The sequence below is a fragment of the Aegilops tauschii genome, chromosome 7 (assembly GCF_002575655.3).
Source record: "Aegilops tauschii subsp. strangulata cultivar AL8/78 chromosome 7, Aet v6.0, whole genome shotgun sequence".
Lineage (NCBI taxonomy): Eukaryota > Viridiplantae > Streptophyta > Magnoliopsida > Poales > Poaceae > Aegilops > Aegilops tauschii.
Genome location: NC_053041.3, coordinates 586,088,307 through 586,105,747, shown reverse-complemented (window position 1 = coordinate 586,105,747; position 17,441 = coordinate 586,088,307). Strand labels below are relative to the sequence as shown.

General features: G+C 46.4%; 1 non-coding gene across 1 annotated transcript; it reads left to right on the top strand.

The window, feature by feature from the left end:
* Positions 1 to 9,509: 9,509 nt before the first annotated feature.
* LOC120970197 (small nucleolar RNA SNOR75) lies at positions 9,510 to 9,597 on the top strand. The gene has a single exon (XR_005764929.1). It is a non-coding gene; the product is annotated as a small nucleolar RNA SNOR75 (small nucleolar RNA).
* Positions 9,598 to 17,441: the final 7,844 nt, after the last annotated feature.

Here is a 17,441-nt window from a genome sequence, read left to right as displayed (position 1 = left end):
CCTCCCCTCCCACCACGCGTACACACGGCGCGGGCTATAAAAACCCACCGCTCCCCCTCGCCGCTGGCCACACCAGCCCGAGCCCAAACCAGCCGTCGCCGAGCTCTACTCTCTCCCGTCCGCGCCGCCGAGCTCTGCTATCTCCCCCGTCCTCCCCTTCCCTTCCCTCTCCTGCGATAGCCGAACGCTTCCCCGGCGAAGCCGCGGCGGCCAACGGCTTCGACCGCCGCTCGCTCCAGGTGTCGGAGGCGTGGCTTCTGTTCGAGGCCAACATCCCGGCGCCGCCGGACATGCGCGCCGGGCCAACGGGGTGGAGGCTCAGCAACGGCGGCGTCCCCATCCCCCCGGTGCCCGACGTCGACGCGCGCCCCGGCATCTTCACCGCCGAGGTCGACCGCGTGCGGTCGTCCCTGACGGAGGAGCAGCGCGCCCTCCCCTAGTACGCCGCCGACAACCACACGGCGTGGGCGGACTATTTCCAGTGGCGGCAGGCACAGCGGCTGGCGTCCACGAACGGGGCGCCGGTGGTGGGCGGCATCAAGAACAGCGACGGCCGCCACCTTTGGTGGGGCGTCCCCGGCCGCACACTGCACGGGGTGCTGGAGTACCTCGAGGGCGGCAATATCCCGCCGCTGGCATACCCTGCCGCGGCGCCCGTCCCGCCCCCTCGTCGGAGTGCCGGGCCGTGGGTGCCCAGGAGGTTCGGCTCCTCCTCCCACTCTTCCGGCTCGCCGACGCTCTTCGGCGTCAAGGCCGAGCCCGCCGCGGAGACGCCGCTCGGTCGGCGCGCCGGCATCGTCATTAACGAGGGCGGCCGGCGCGCCTCCTCCTCGGCTCCTCCGCGCTTCGTCAAGCCGAAGACGGAGCCGGGGCTCCCCGTCGTGAAGACGGAGCCCGGCTCACCGGCGGCGTCAAGGAGGAGGAGCTCGACGACGAGGTGGCCCTGAAGTGGGCGCGCGACGACTGGGTGCAGACGGAGCTCCAGCGCCAGATCCTCGCCTTCGAGCGATTCGAAGCCCGACGCCGTGACCGGGACGAGGGAGGCGTCGTCGTCCTCGACGACAGCGACGACGACGACGCGCCGCCACCACCGGTCCGCCTTGGAGACGCCGGGCAGGGGTCCAGCAGCAGGGGCGGCCGCGCCATCAAGAAGGAGAAGGCCGCCGACGACGGCGAGGACGGCGGCGAATTCGCCGCGCTCAGCGACTTCTTTATGTAACACCGAACATGTTGAATAATTTATGTAACACCCCGTAGATGTCTTTTTTTTTAAATAATTTATGTAACACCGAACATGTTGAATATGAATGTCAAGTTAGCCGAATTTTAGCTGTACTTTGCCGAATTAGGCCGAACTTTGCCGAATTCAGATTTTTTTAAATAAAAAAAAGGCGCGTCTGCGGCGAGCCGCTCGCCCCCGCGCCGATTTTACCGCCGGCTCGCCCTCAGGGGGCGTAAAATCGCCGCCTGAGGGGCCAACGGCTGGAGATGCTCTTTGAAAGTCAAAAAAGTTATGTCAGCGGTTCGCCCCCGGGGGCGCGTAAAAGCCATGAGAGTCAAAAAAAAAGCCATGCAGGCCTAGAGATCTTTGAAAGTTAAAAAAATTATATCGCAAGCCATGAGAGGCAAACTTCCTGCCGCTAGCTAAATAAAAATAGGAACGGTCATCTTTGTGCTCTCTGTCGTCCCCTTGAGGACATAAACCATATTATCTTCAAATGTGAGCTGGCAACCGTGTTTTGGCACTGCATCCGACCGGTCATGGGGTCCAGTGGAACCGGAACCCTAGATAGTTTGTTGAACTTAGAAACTTGGCTACGAGCCTGGCTTTCTCTGGGCAAATTAGACGCATTTTCTGGTTTGCATTTTCGGCTGTTTGTTGGGTGCTTTGGGCTACCAAGAACAAATTTACTATTGAACATGTCTTTCCCAACAAATATTGTTCCTTTATCCAAACTTGTCTCTTTGTTACAGTTGTGGAAATCATTGATTAAGGACTGCGACGTGCAGGCCAGCGAGCTGCTGATCTCGCGTAAGGGCTCTGGCGATTTCTATCTGCCACACGAATCAAGCTGTGGTGCCCTCAGGGATGCATCTGTGCTCTCCAGACCTTTGCTTCATGTTCTTTGACCGTAGGTAGTGGCCTGCGTGTCGTTTAAACTGTATTGATGTTGTGTCAGTATTAAACTGGGTGGTTATGTTCTTTCGCCAGGTGGCCCTTTTACTATTGTTGTGACTCTGGTTCTTGTGCCTTTTGGCTTTATCCATAAAGTCAGCTATATGCCTTTCATCAACAAAAAAACTACCACGGAAGTCTAAAACACAACACTAAATATGAAACCGTCTAATTTATAATTCCCAACTTTCAAAACCGGACAAGAAACAATGTGGGATGATTTTTGACGGGTTTTAACCAAACAACACTCTAGTCAGCGCAAACTCACCTACCATGTCATCTCTCTGACCGGTTTTGGGTCAAACTTTTGACAAAAAAAGTTTCCACAAAACATTTGGAAAAAATTCTAAAAAATTCCGCACAACCCTTATATTCAATCTGGGATAGTTTAAACAAGTTTTGCCAAGTAGAAAAAAATTAGAGCGAAAATTCAAATTTAGAGCCATTTTGGGTCAAATTTTTACCTCAATAAAGGTTTCCAGAAACTATTGAAATAAATAAATAAATAAATAAAGAACCTCGAGATTACGTAGTCAGTGCGTTAAGCACCGGCTAGGAGAACTAGCGCCCACGCGTCCCGTATTTCTAGGTTGGCCCTACACCAGGTGCGACGTGGTCGCTAGCCCCATACACCCCTTGGTTTGCTCGGTCACGGTTGACCTATTGACCAGTTAGACTATTGAATTTTCAAGAAAAAACCACGAAAAGTTGGAAAAGTTCATGGATTTGAAAAAAGTTCGCAAAATCAGAAAATTTCAAGAATTTAAAAAAAGTCCATTATTTGGAATAAAAAGTTCATAGTGTTTTTAATAAAAAATCATGGGCTTAAAAAAGTTCAACGATTTTGAAAAAAAATCACAAACTTGAAAAAAGTTCATCAATTTTTGGAAAAAACGCGCACTTGGAAACGAAACACGAAGATTGAAAAAAAACTGAAAAAGTTCACGGATTTTAAAAGTCTATAGATTTTAGAAAAACTAGCAAAAACTAAGAACAAATCGTGAATTTGAAAAAAGTTCATGAATTTGGAAAAAAGTTCATGAAATTGAAAAACATCAATATATTTGAAAAAAAATATTAATTTGAAGACATATTTGTATTTGTAAACAAAAAAAAATGGTACTCCCTTTGTCTCATAATGTAGGACGTTTTTTGACACTACACTAGTGTCACAAAACGTCTTACATTATGAAACGGAGGGAGTAGAAAAAGGAAATAATATGGCAGGTCCGCACTATATCTAGTGTACAGAGGTGTGCACCGATTGGCGAAATAGCCTATAACCGACACTTGTGGCACGGAATAGGACCAGGGTTCCTCTTCAGCCAGGCCACGGGCTGCTTTAATAACAATGCTGGATGCAGCCCATGCTACCAAACCGACTCATTTTGCATCCCAAGGTCTATATGGGCTAAATTCATGCAACCAAACACTCATAATAAATGAGTTGGTTGAATAGTATCCACGGTTTATTTTCGTCCCATCCTTTTCGTCTGGTTTTTTTCCGTGTCGACTCGAAACACCCACCCGTTTCCGACGCGAAAGCAAGGAAGCAGCCAACCCCCGAACACCTCGTCCCTCGCACCCAGCCCTCCCTCCCTGCGCCGCCGCTACGACCTATGGATCAGCCGGACACCACGACCTCCATCCCTAGCCGGCCGCCATCACCCCGTCCCCTAGCAGCCATGTACAGCGGGACGGCCACACGCGCCTCACCTAGGTGGGTCTCGGACTCTCGGCCTCCCTCCTCCCTTCGTCCAGCTCCCTTCCCCAACCCGATCTGATGGAGAGAGGGCCAAGCCTGCCGGTCCGGTGTTCGTTGTGGCCAGATACGGCCGTGGGAGCCACCTTAGAGCCTCCACGTCGGCGGAGCGGAGCAACCCGACAGAGGTGGGTGCCTGATCTCGTCCAGCAGATCACCGTCGGTGGTCACGAACTCACGACCACGTCATTCCCTGTCGCGTGTCCCCTTCAACCACACTGGTGCTCCTCCCCGCGTCGCCGTCGTTGGGCGGAGCTCGCCTCACTTTCCTCACTCCGTCGGCTGCAACCACTCCTTACCTCCTCGGTGCTCCTCTTCGGCATCCACCGCAGGCCAGTGAACGGGGACGACCAGGAGGCATCTACCTCGACTGCAACCGGTCATGGTCGTCTCGCTTCTCCGCGCCGCCGCCCCATACAATCGCGCCGCCGCTTCGCGTCCCTCTCAACGAAGAGGGCTACAAGAGTGGGGAGAACGCCGGTCGCTGGGCCTCCGAGCGCGAAGACACAGGAGGAGAAGCTCACGGAGGTGGCGGAAATCTCACAATCGCATCTCCCGTCTCTCTCCCGTCCAAGTCAGGCGACAAAGACCGGCGGCTGCGACCACGCCCCACCACCGTGCCTGTTTCTCCGGCTATCTCCCCTTCCTCTCTCCGCTTGTCTATCCTTGAATTCTGAATTTTGCTGTCAGTGGTGACCACTGCATCATCATCATCGATGGAGATGCTATTGATGTCGGTGAACATGGCTATTTAGAAGGTGAAGTCATCATGGATAAATGGGGTACATCACGCGATGCTACTGCAACTGCTTTGGAAGATCAAATGAATGAGCCCGAGTAATACATCAGTGTAGCAGGCAAGGACATGGATGGTATTCATGTTGAGGGGAAGATGCTGGAGCAAAGGACCCGCGACACGGTCGGATTTCATTGCTGAAAATCACTTGTTGGAGTGTGTCTGCCATGAACGGGGTGCACCTGAGTATGATCTTGCCTTGGACATGACAGCTTATCAAGGTACTAGATAAACTAGAGAATACCCCGCGCGTTGCTGCGGGGATCTCTTGCAATATATTTCAGTGATTTGATTGTATGATGCTTCCATCGTTGAATTAATAATATATGAACTAAAGCTAAAAATAAATATTATATATTGTATTTGATTATTGTGTAGTAAGAAAATATTTGAATATAAGAGCATCTCCGGCCGTTCAGCCCCCCAGGGCGCCGAAAAAGAGCGGCCTGGGGGCGAACTGGCGCTAGATTTGCCCCTGGGGGCGACCTAGCTCCCAGCCACGCCCCCAGGCGCCGTCCCCCAGCCGCGGCAAATTCAAATGTAGTCATTCCCGCTCACAAAATAGACGCCACAAATCCGTGCGCATCAGACGGCGAGGTCGGCCTCCGGCGTCGGCGGAGTCGGCGTGCGCGGGCTTGGCGGGGTCTCTGTGCTGGGCGGCGTCGGCGTGCCTTCTGTGCTGCGGGGAGTCTCGGCGGCATCAATGCTCGGGCTTGGCGGCGGCATCGGCGTGGGCGGCGTCGTCGAGGGAAGCTGGTTCAGGATGAGGCCACGCTCCGCCAAGTACCACGCCTTGACCGCCTCGTCGTTGCACTGGAGCATGTCCGCCCCGCCTAGCAGGAAAGCCAGGTCGGTGTTTCTCTTCTTCGCGGCGACGTTGGTCCGGAGTAGGTCGAGCTTGACGGCGCTGCTCGACATCAACGCCGACCACCGCGCCTCGGTCTTCTCTTCACGAAGGGCGGCCCGGGCCTGTGCGTCGGCGAGGCAGTGCTCGATGGACTCCTGCACTCGAGCGGTGGCCGCGTCGGCGTGTTTCCCCTTCTTGGCACCTTTGTTGCCGTCCGTCCGCCCTTCTGACGCGCCCGGAGTCGGCGCGTCCGGCTTGTAGGTCTCCTTGGCCATGTCGAGGGAGCGCTGGACTTCCGCCCACTTCTCGCACATGTCAATGCGCTTGTAAACATGGAGGTACTTGAATTCGGCGTTGTTGTTGCCCTGCCGATACATAGCGAACATGCACATAAACTGCGTGGAGGATCAAACAGTCGGCGGCGCACACGGCGAAGAGAGTCGGGAGACCGGCGTGCCATACCTGATCCTCAATGCTGGTGCCGCTCTCCGGGCGAGCCGCGACCTCCTCGACGATCCCATGCCATTTGTAGCACGCCCCCTGGATACGCCCCCAATGGTTCGCCATCGCCTTCGCCCCGCGCTGCATGTAGACGCCTTTAAAGTAGGGGTCGACGAGCTTGTGCTCGTCGAACTCGGCCTTGATGCGCTCCCAGTATGTCTCGATGCTCTGGTTCATGCCGGTGGTCGGGTCGAGGCAGACGACTTTCCATGCTTCGGCGAGGCATTCCTCCTCCTTGGACGCCCACTTGATGCGCGGCTCGCCGGACCTGGCCGCCCGCTTCTTCTTCTTGCGTCTCCTCGCCGGAACAATCGCCGGCTCCTCCTCCTCCTCCTCCTCCTCGTCCTCCTCCTCCTGCTCCTCCTCGCCGTAGACGTAGCCGAGCTCGCCGTCCATGCCGCCGCTGAGATCCACCGTGTCGACGGGGTGACGAACCCGTGAGACGCGGCGGCCGCGGCCGAGCCTGTCGCGATGATCTCGTCCATGTCGGTCTCGGTCTCTTCGGTGTCGCCGAGGTGCGAGAAGGGCAGTGCGCCACGGCGGAGAGGGGGCGCCGGGGAGGACGCGTAGGCGGGCGGCGAGTAGTTGTATGGAGGGTACTGCACGCCGGCGAAGGCGGGCGAGGGCGTGCGCTGGGCCGGGTGTCCATGGGGGAAGGTGACGTTGGGGTTGAACCCACCGTGCGCGTCCCCGTCGGCGTAGCCCGGCGAGGGCGTGCATCCCCATGGCTGCGGCGACGGAGAGCCGATACCTTGCTGGCCCCAGGGCGCGTACTGGGCGTGGCTGTCGGGTGGATTCATCATCCCCGCGCGAGTCGCCTCGGCCTCGGCTTGGTCCGCCGAAGCCGCAGCCGCGTGCCGCGTTGTCACGGGCCTTCTTGGCGAGTGCCCTGTTCCGCCGGTCGGCGGTGACAGCCTTCCGTCGCTGAACTTCCGCCCTCCACTCGGCGTTTGTCATGCCCGGTGGCTTGGCCGGCGGCGCCCTCGGCTTCCTCTGCTTCGGCTGGGCGACGGAGGCGGTCGCGGTTGCCGCGGCGTGGTGGACGACGTACTTCTTCGGTGGCATGGCGGCCGGTTGGGAGGCGAGCGGGAGAGAGATTGGCGGGAGGAAAGGAGAGAATGGGAGGGAAGTGGGGGAAAAGCGGGAAGAAACGGCGGGAAGAGGCGCTCGACTCGCCGACAGGGCGGACCCACGCGCCCTTTTCGCTTGTGCCGGCGCCCCCAGGCGCCCCCCAGGGCACCGGGTTCGGCCTGGGTCCGCCGGCACCAGTTTGGGCCCGAGCCGGCGAAAAACGGGCTTCTGGGGGCGCGACTGGGCCGTTTTTTCGGCGCCGGCGCGGCAAAAACGCCTGGGGAGGGCCTGTTGGGGGCGCGGCTGGAGATGCTCTAAGTGGCATAACGTAATGGAAGTTTTTTCATGCATGTTGAGTGGACTTTTTATGAGGTGACATGTGTGGTGAGGTGAAAAGTGTGCATGAGCTCAACTAATAATGGAAAAACTTTTTCTCATGCATGTAGTGGTGGGCCTTTGATGAGGTGGCATATGTGCATGTTGAGATAAATAGGATAGTGGGGATCAACTTCTTATGTATATAGGATTATGTCTTCTGAGGCGGTCCCAACCTTGCTTTGTAATCTTGCTATTCTCTTTGAACCTTTGCTTCTCTTCTTTTGTTTTAGTTCTTAGAGTGTCGATCATTTTTGTTTACTTTAATTGTGCCTGCAGTTTACTTCCTTTTACTGAGTGAATCTGGTTCTAATTGTTTGGTCAATTTGTTAATTCGGTTATGGTTGAAAAATGCAAAAAGATTAGTGTCCTGTTTATTGTGTTCCTGCGTGAACTTGTTCTGAACCTTACATGCTGCTGTTTTACTTTTCAGTTTTGTCAGAGTTATGTTTTGGTTGGCTGATAGCTTGGAAGATCTTCATCTTCTACTATTTGCTTCTTTTGGTTTGTGTAGTCCACATAGAAGGCCATCATCCAGAAAGGTAAGCATTTGAGGCATGTCCGGATTCATGTAGCTTAGTTTCAAGGAAAAGTGGATAAAGGTGTAGCGAAGACCAATTAAATAGAGCAAAGAAAATCACATGGATTTAGAAATTAGATCATTGTGGAGCTCAATCAAAAGGTGAGATTGATGATTTCAACCCTTTAGATTCGGTCAAATCATAGGTTTACTGATCCGACTAATTAGATTTTTAATTTTGGCATGAATTTCTTCCTCAAATTTGGCCATCCTACTGGTCCTTTCCAAATCCTTATATATTGTATGCAGGAACTGAAGATATGTAGCTGAACACACAGCTGGATCCTCTTATTGTTTATTGTCCATAAAGTGTCGTATGCAAGTACCCTATTAATTCCATTATTATTTGCAGGAAGCGACTGATTAAAACTTGTGGGATTATGGCTCTTTCCCCGTGAAGGTAAGCTTCTCCGGTTGATCCATTTATGTACTTGTCATATCTTAATTCGGTAACTATGTTTATTTTTCATTGCTTTTCAGAGTATTTCGGGAAGTATGGCCTGAAATCTCTCAGGTTCATCGGCTTAGGTGTCCTGCCCGCTCGGAAGGGATGTGATGAAGATGGTGCACATGAATTTTCCTGACGATGTGATTGTTCAGGTAATTTTCCAATCATTTTGCAATTCTTGTTGTTTTATTTATTTATTGTTGAGGAACATTAGTATTTTGAAAGATGTTCTTTGCATTTAAAGAATATTGACATCTTCAGGGTTATGCAATCATCTCCTGGGGTTAGTCTCCCTTGACTAGGTGTACTCATGTGATGAGACATTTCTAGGCTTAATTTGTACTATCAAACTGGTGCCGTTTAGACTTGTTTCCTCTATGTTGCTAATTAATTGTTGCCTGATACATACCTTCGCATGGAAATTCACAATGGGTACATCTCAATCGTGAAATCTATATCCATTGTTAATTTGCCATGTCCTACACAAGACATGTTTTATCATCTCTTCCTGATGTTGCCTCTGGATCTTAGTAACTATGTAACTCTTCCTTCCCTCATCTAAGTTGCAGCTTCATTGAAGAAGAACCTTCACCTGTACAAGTTTTAGTTTCCTTTTGCTAAGTATCATCTTGCTCAGTCCTTTCCCTTCTTGTGCTCACAACAGTACAGCGTCTATAACTGCATATCCGAACTAACATATTTCTTCGTTGTTGATTCGAACTAACGCAAAGGATACAGAATACACAGTCTCTTAACTCAGTGTTTAGTTTTTGAATGTTGACTCGGAACATGTAATTATTTTTCCTGCTCATGCATGCATTCAGTTTCAGAAAGAGAAGGCCAATAAGATGATATCATGTTAAATATGGATAGCTCATTCAATCAATGAACAGTCAACCGGAGAATTTCACAACCAGCTAAAGGCCCGTGTTAAATATGCATGCATTCTTAGTTCTCTGTGATGATGAAAATAGATGACGAGTCTGATGTTATCCATTGTATTAAACCATGTGGACAATCAAGGCATTTGTCTTGAGAGATATGTGCTTCCCCTTACTTTTATTTCATTTTTTTTACTGTATGATAAAACATATTTCAATTGTATATTTGGCAATAAATTCCTCCTACTCATTTTTAAAGTATAATCGGCGTCATACAACCTAAGCCAAGAACTTCTACACTGTGTTGATAGCATAAATTTCATATTGCTACTACAACTTGCTTTATTTTGTTCTATTTTATTTTTCTGATCCATCTTGCTTTATTCCGTTCTATTTTTTTCTTCTGATTTCTCCCTGTGATATTTATGCAGGTACCTTGCAGAGTTTAAGATTGGTGTGGAGAGGAAAGAAGCTGCTGAGAGCACCATGAACGCATACAAAGCTGATGCTCTGGTTACTGGCAAGGCAATTTTTAAGTGTACATATAGACATGACGAGTAGATCCTTCGGGCTGAGTTTTGCGCATTTTTTGCAGGACATCAACCCTTGCAGATTTGGCTCTGACTCATCCCATCAGGATTGGGTTGCACTCAACTTTTCTGGGTTCTACTATGAGACCTCGAACTCCCCTGACCAAGCCTGCAACCTTGCAAAACAGGTTTGTTGCTTCTCCTTTCCTCTCCATTTTTTTAGTTATCGCAATTTTCAGCCCATTAATCCTCTAGCAATATGTGCTTGTGTAGGGAAAGTTGATAAAGCTTTGGCAGAACTCCCCCAATTTTTTTTCAATTTGTCGTCACCATGGAAGTTACTATGCTAGGATTTTGTTTATTTTTTTACAGTAACTTTTGAACTTCTCAATCTTAAGGTATATGATATAAGGAATCCATACTAGCATGCATGCTAAGTTTATTTATTTATTTATTGACTGAATATTGTGTGGCAAAAGGGGAGTTGGTATCTTGCCCCATTTTTTTAGTTATCCAGCAACAACTGATTCCCCACATCCAACCCACGCGTGGGCCATAACCGACCTTCAGCGAAGCACCACGATGAACGGCAGGTTCAAAGAATAGTGATGCCATCTATTCAAAATCTGTCTTCTCATTATATGCTCTGTTCAAAATCTACCATGTTCAAAGAATAGCGATGACCATTGAAATTTCAATACCATTACCTTAAGTAGCCTGTGAACCGTAAATTATTTCTTGAGAAAGTAAACATATTTTACCACATACTCCCTCTGTCCCAAAATAACCATCGCTGATTTACTATAATTTTGTACTAGATCAGCGACACTTATTTTGGGACGTAAGGAGTAGTTTTCTTTTTGTAAATTTGAATCATAATAATTGTTCTCTGAGCTCTGTAATAATATTTGTCATTAATCTGTTTTTTGTGCAGATAGAGGAGGATAAAGAAATGGATCTAGGATTGTGTAGAATGTAGATACAACCATTGTATTAAGGGTTTGGCTAGCTATTTCTATTTGGAAGCAATTCCTTCATGAACAGATGATTACATAGAAAGTAATCACATCCGACTGCTATACTAACATTGGTAATTATGAGTTCGTGCTAGCTATTTCTATTTTGAAGCAAGTCCTTAGGAACAGTTGATTACACAATATCTTTTTTATAGGAAATATTGGATAAAAGTCGCCAAAAAATTGATCATTCCGTTGCACCTAGCATCTGATTTCTATTATCATAAAGAAGATGTTTGTTCTTACAGGAACATCTATAAATAGAAGATTTGCCTATAAAATTTGACTCCCCGATGAGCAGAATAAATTTTCTACTTTAGAAAATGAGGCAAATTGCATTTCATTAGATATGGCTTTATAACAAATTGAAAGAGCGAGCGGTTATTTTTTATCAAGCCAGTACATTTTTTTGGTTAGGATAGAAGGGCAAATACATTGATTGCTTTAATAGTTAATAATGGTCACGCTTATTATTGCCATCAGCATCTGCTTATTATTGTCATCATCATCTTTCTATTCATCGCTGCTATGTACTCTTATTATTGGCAAGTTGGCCCTAAATCCCAATCATATTTTAATAGTTCATTACTTGATTCCTTGGTTGTGTTAGTGTCCTGGGTGTGCATCGAAGAATCGTTGGTGTGGTGTACCGACGTCATTACTTGATTCCTTAGTTGTGCTCGATGCATTTGGCAAAGTAGAATAATTGATGCAAAACATTTAGACTTCAGTTCACCACAAATTTTGACCACGTCTACATATTGTGATATACTCCTGATTATGAAATATTTAAGGTTCTTACATTGGTGCATACTCTGGTTTTATGGTATGGAACATAACTCTCTTTGACGATGTATGATTCCTTATATCAAAACAAACATGAAGCTTATACTGAATTGCCAATATTTTTAATAACAGTCAGCGTCAAATGTTTAGAGTTGTTGTTTCTATTACATTTACATCTCATGTGCATGGAACAGTTTAGGTTGTTCTAAAATTCTCTTATGAATGCACCAGTTCTCTTCTTTATTTCAATACTCCATTTATGTAGCCTGTGCAGTATCTACCTTCCCCAAATAACAGAAAACAAGGTATGAAACTAATCTAGAAAAAATATAGTCAAAAGAAGTGAACCCTGATTCTTATTTCCGAAAATAAATAGTGCAATGAAATGATTAGTTCTTTTTATTTTCTATCAAAATGAAAGTTGAACTTGTTGTCAATTTAACAGGTTGGCGACTGGGTTACTATCTCCTGGATGTGACGTCCAGCGACCATAGTCTGACTAGCCTTGTGCTGAAGGTCTAGGCACCAGTCAGACCCTCAGCACCTGGGGAAATAGTTGGTCAGGCTCAAACTATCCAAACTTGGTATCTATAGTTTGCATGGTCATTTTTCCATGGATTTGAACATGATCTATCTACAGTAATCTGTCAAGGTTCTTCAAAGAGCTTCCATATCTGTTATCCCATGTTTGGTTAAGTAGCTTTTGCGTTTGAGGTGTAGAGCTACAAGTATTTCCAATTAGAATGTGGTCTATATGTTCCCTCAAAAAAGTGGTCTATATGTGTTAATTCATGCTAAGGCGCATGCTCATTGAACTTTTGAAATGAATGCATTAATTCTTTACTAGAGCAAATGGAATCTCTCCAGTAAGCCCCACTGCATTTAATTCACTTGTATGAACTTTGTGTAACTTGTTATATGCGTCTCCTAAACTACAAGATTTCTATGTTACTGTCTAAATACTTCGTAGGTTAATAATCGTGGCTGTTAAGGAAGTTAAATGCTCGTCCATTGTTATATAAGTTTGCACGTGTTGTTTAAGTGCTTGTTTCATTTTATTCTCTTAAACTTAGTGCATATAAAAAAAATCGAAATATGAAGCGATCTATGATAATTAGTCCATGGAAAAAAAATTGTGCATCGATCTATATATGCTATTGCATGAGTTGTTTAAACGCTTGTGTCATTCTAGATAGATCATGTGCATATTTCTCGTAGATATTTTTTGTTTAGTTACAATATGGATGAACTTTTAATTTCTCATAGCATGTTGGTTTCCTTGGATGTTTTATCTCCTATAATCTTGTGTAATAGTGACTCTCAAGATTGAACGGAGAATCAGTTTATTGATTTGTTGTGAGAAACTAAGAATGATCACTAGAGAAAGGGAAAATGTTCCATACAAAAAAAAGGATGACAAGCTTTGTCAATTTATGAGTTTTTTGGTTGAGATGAAGAGACTTTTCTTTAACCCTGAGATCCATCTCTACTATTCCAGGGGAGTCCGTAGGTCGTTTTGTTTGTTTTGTCACCTTCACCTCTCGTACGATATCTACAACCGATTATTTTAAACCACAAGCCCACTGTGTTTTCATGATAAAAACCTAGCCACACGAATCGTCTCACATCTTCCATGTTCCATGGTTCCTCCCTCCCAGTCTCAAGCATCCTCCTCTTGCATCGCCACTCCGGGTGACAGCGCCCCCCCTCCCCTCCCCCATTCGTCACCCACGCCCTTGATATGTCGTTGCCTCGCATGCTACCTCTTCTTCGGGCTCCAAGATCTAGGGCTCCCCGCAACGCTGAGGCTCCGGCAGGAAGCCGTAAGGTGTTGGATCTGTCGGCATATAAGGACATGGAGGTAGAGGTGGTGGCGTAGGGAGAAGGGGACAACATGGACTACCCCTCATTAGACGAGAGTGTGCTAATCTTTCGGTTTACAAGATGTCAGTAATGGCCTGGTATGATGGGTACTTGCACAATTAAGTAAAAGGAGTAGCAGACCTCACCAAATCGGTCAATATGTATTTCTTGAGATTTGCAAGATATGAGTTTCACCTTTGATTGTATATTTCAGATTAACTAGGCCAAAGATTGTGACACTAGATGGATATGACTGTGAGTCTATCATGGACGTGCGATTATATGTGGGATGTCCGTTTGTACCGTCAAAAATTATGTGGACACATATGGTCTCCCACTTATATTATGCAGCAGATGTGGATGTGGATGGGGTTTGTATGTTCACTTACAACTGTCTGAGCGAAATAATTTTCCTACTTTAGAAAATGAGGCAAATTCATTCCACTATAGATGACTTTTCAGCAAATTACATCAGCGAGCAGTTCGTATTTTTTTTATCAAGTTATACAATTTTTTTGTAAGGATAGAAAGGTGAATGTATTTATTGGTTGCTTCAAGAGTTAATAATGAATATAGCGGCGTATCAGTTGCATGCCCAATAACAGACATCATATTTTTGTTTTGTAGTCATGCATGATTTCCAACTGTATGTTACAATATGGCAAACGCTTAGGAGATACCGGATATGCCTTCTTGACTCGCGGGGCGTCATGGGCAGCGCATGCCTCCTTCTCCTTGGTGGCGGTGGAAGATCGACAAAAACACTTGAGGGAGGGGGTTAGGACGGAGAGCGGGGCAGTTGGCGGGGGACTCTTTCTTGGCGGTTCATGGGGAAGTATGTGTGAAGGAGAGATGTCGCCGCGAAGGTGAGTTGGATGGCATACATTTTAAAAGAGAGGGCTTCGGCGTGAAATGTCCCATTATCGGAAACCAAGCGGAAATGGGAGGGTTCGATAGGAAAAGTGAAGGGGTGCGTCGTATGGTCTGGATTTTGGGTGCCTCGACTATACGGTTGGATTTTGGGGACCATGTTGAGCGCCCACTTCTGAACACGCTCGGACCTGTGAGGGAGAAATAAGCTTCGACTACGGAGACGATTGTAATTATTTGTTTGACTTATTCATATGCATTATAGCCCGTAGCAACGCACGAGCATTCTACTAGTGTATGATAGGTGAGCAATCCATTGCTTCCCGGTGATCACCAGCGGGGAAAACCCTATAGGACGCGCGTTGCCTCAAACTGCTGAGGCTTCGCACATAGAGCTAGCCACGAGCGAACAAGATGGGCCGGCCCAGTTACGAGATAAAACACGCTACAGTTTCTGGTTTTTGGAACCTCCTATTAGTTTCCTGATCGGTTTTGGGAAGCTTTTAGAAGGTTCCTGAACCGGTATTTAATGATTTTCGCCTTTTTTACAGTTTTTCATTAATATGTTTTTCTCTTTTTCTTATCTTCCTTTTTCTTTTTTCCTTTACATTTTTTTTTCTTTTTTTCGTATTTCTCTTTCTTTTTTCTGTTTTCTATTTATTTTTGTAACTCCCTTTTCTACTTGTGTTTTCGTTCCAATTATTCTTTCTTTCCCTTTTTTCTGTTTTTGGTCTGTTTTTTTGTTTCTTTTGAAAGTTGTTCGGAAAGTTCAAAATTTGTTCCTGTCAAAATGTTCAAAATTCCAAAAAATATTCGTGTTTGAAAAAATTGTTCATAATTTCAAAAACTTTTCACATTTTTTAAACATTGTTCGGGCATTTCGGAAAATGTTCTTGTTTTTACAAAAAATGTTTGGAATGTTTTTGTTCAACTTTTCTACAATTTTTGAAAATGTTCCCATTTTCAAAAATTGTTCACAAATTCCAAAAAAATGTTGTTGTTTTCGTTTTTCAGGAGTTTCTAAAAATATTCCAATTTAAAAAATTGTTCAAATTTTTTATAAAATCGTGTTTGCAAATTTTGTTCAGGAATTTCAAAATATGTTCACGTTTCCAAAATTTGTTTTGAAATTTCAAAAAAGGTTCTCGTTTAAAAAAAAATTGTTCAAGATTTTTGAAAAATGTCTTCTTTTTTAAAATGTTATAGTTTTTAAAATTTTGTTCAGAAATTTAGGAAGTGTTTGCGTTTCACAGAACATTCCGTTTTTCAAAAAAAATATTGCTTCCGAAATTCCTAAACTGATTCGGAGCTGCGCAGCACGTCTGGTTCTTTAGGTCTTATGCTACACTTTAATCAGCTACTCTTTTTGAAAACTCGTCATGTATAGCGGTGCGTCTTGTGTTCAAATCCCCGCTACCGCAAATATTTGGCCTCAGCGCGCGTTCGATTTTGGTTTGCTGTCTTCATGGGCCGGCCCAGTCGTAGCCCCGTCTGTGCGAAACGGCAGCAATTTGACGCAGAGAGCGTCACATAGGAGGTCTCCACACCTGGGACCTCCTAGTTGGCGAGAGCAACTAATTAACGAGCGCTTCTTCGGGAGCAACACAATGATCAGCGCCACTTGGCGCGCACTCAGCCATTCGCCACGGGTCGCGCTCTGGACGCTCTCTCCGGATTTTGTTTTTGTATTTTTTCGCACGCGTTTTTGGCTTTTTAAACGGTTTTTTTCTGGGTTTTTTTGACATCTTGGTTTTCCCCGTCTTCCTTAGCTTTTCGATCAAAAAAAATTCGGGAATTTTTTTTTGCGTGAAAAACGCGCTTTCTTTTTTTTTTCTTTCGCGAAAGTCACGATTTTTCTTCCACGAGAGGCACGGTTGTGCTTTAGCGAGAGTCACGGCCGTGCCTTTCGGAAACGAAAAAACACACTTTTTGTTTTTTTCTTTCGCAAGAGTCACGGTTTTTCTTTCACGAGAGGCACAGGTGTGCTTTTGCGAGAGTCACGCCGTGCCTCTTGAAAAGGGAAAAACAAAACACGTTTTCTATTTTTTCACGAGAGTCACGGTTTTGCTTCCGCGAGAGGCACGGTTGTGCTTTCGCGAGAGTCACGGCCGTGCCCCTCGGAAAGGGAAAAAATACGCGTTTTCAATTTTTTTTCTTTCGCGAGAGTCACGGTTTTGCTTTCGCGAGAGGCACGGTTGTGCTTTCGCGAGAGTCACGGCCGTGCCTCTTTCGGAAAGAGAAAAAACATGTTTTTCTGTTTTTTTCCTTCCACGAGAGTCACGGTTTTGCTTCCACAAGAGGCACGGTTGTGATTTCGCGAGAGGCACGGGCGTGCCTCTTTTGGAAAGGAAAAAAAACCATGCTCCCGGTCTGGTTTTTTCGTCCCATTTTTTTTGTGAAAAAAAGTTCGTCAAAAGCTGATCTAGTTTTGAATATCTCGACGCGAGGAATCCAATGGTGAAAACGGTTCTAGATTTAGAAGCACGATTTAAGAGATAAAACGTTTTGAATAAACGGATCTACGAAAAAAATGGAAAACTTCCAGGTTGCGACAAATGGCGCGCTGCATATGCGCCACTTGTCGCGACCATGGAAGATGGAGTGTTGTTTGCAATGAGTACTTCTTAATTAGTGATTTCGTTAGTTGGCACTTCAGGCCCCAGCTCGCTCTGCTGGCGCTCAGGCAGCCGCCTCACTTGGGCTGGCCCAGCAAGCGAGCTGGTCGCTCTCTCCTCTTTTCGTTCGCTCGCTCCACCTCTTTTCTTTGCTCGTGCAATGATTGTGTCGTAGGATAGGTTCACTGCCCAAATGTTTATAGTGATCGATTGACTTTGAAAAACAAATATGGATATAAAAAATTCTGAAACTGAAAACAGTTCATAAATTTCAAAAAATCTCACGAGTTTTCAAAAAGTACATAGATTAAAAAAACATACATG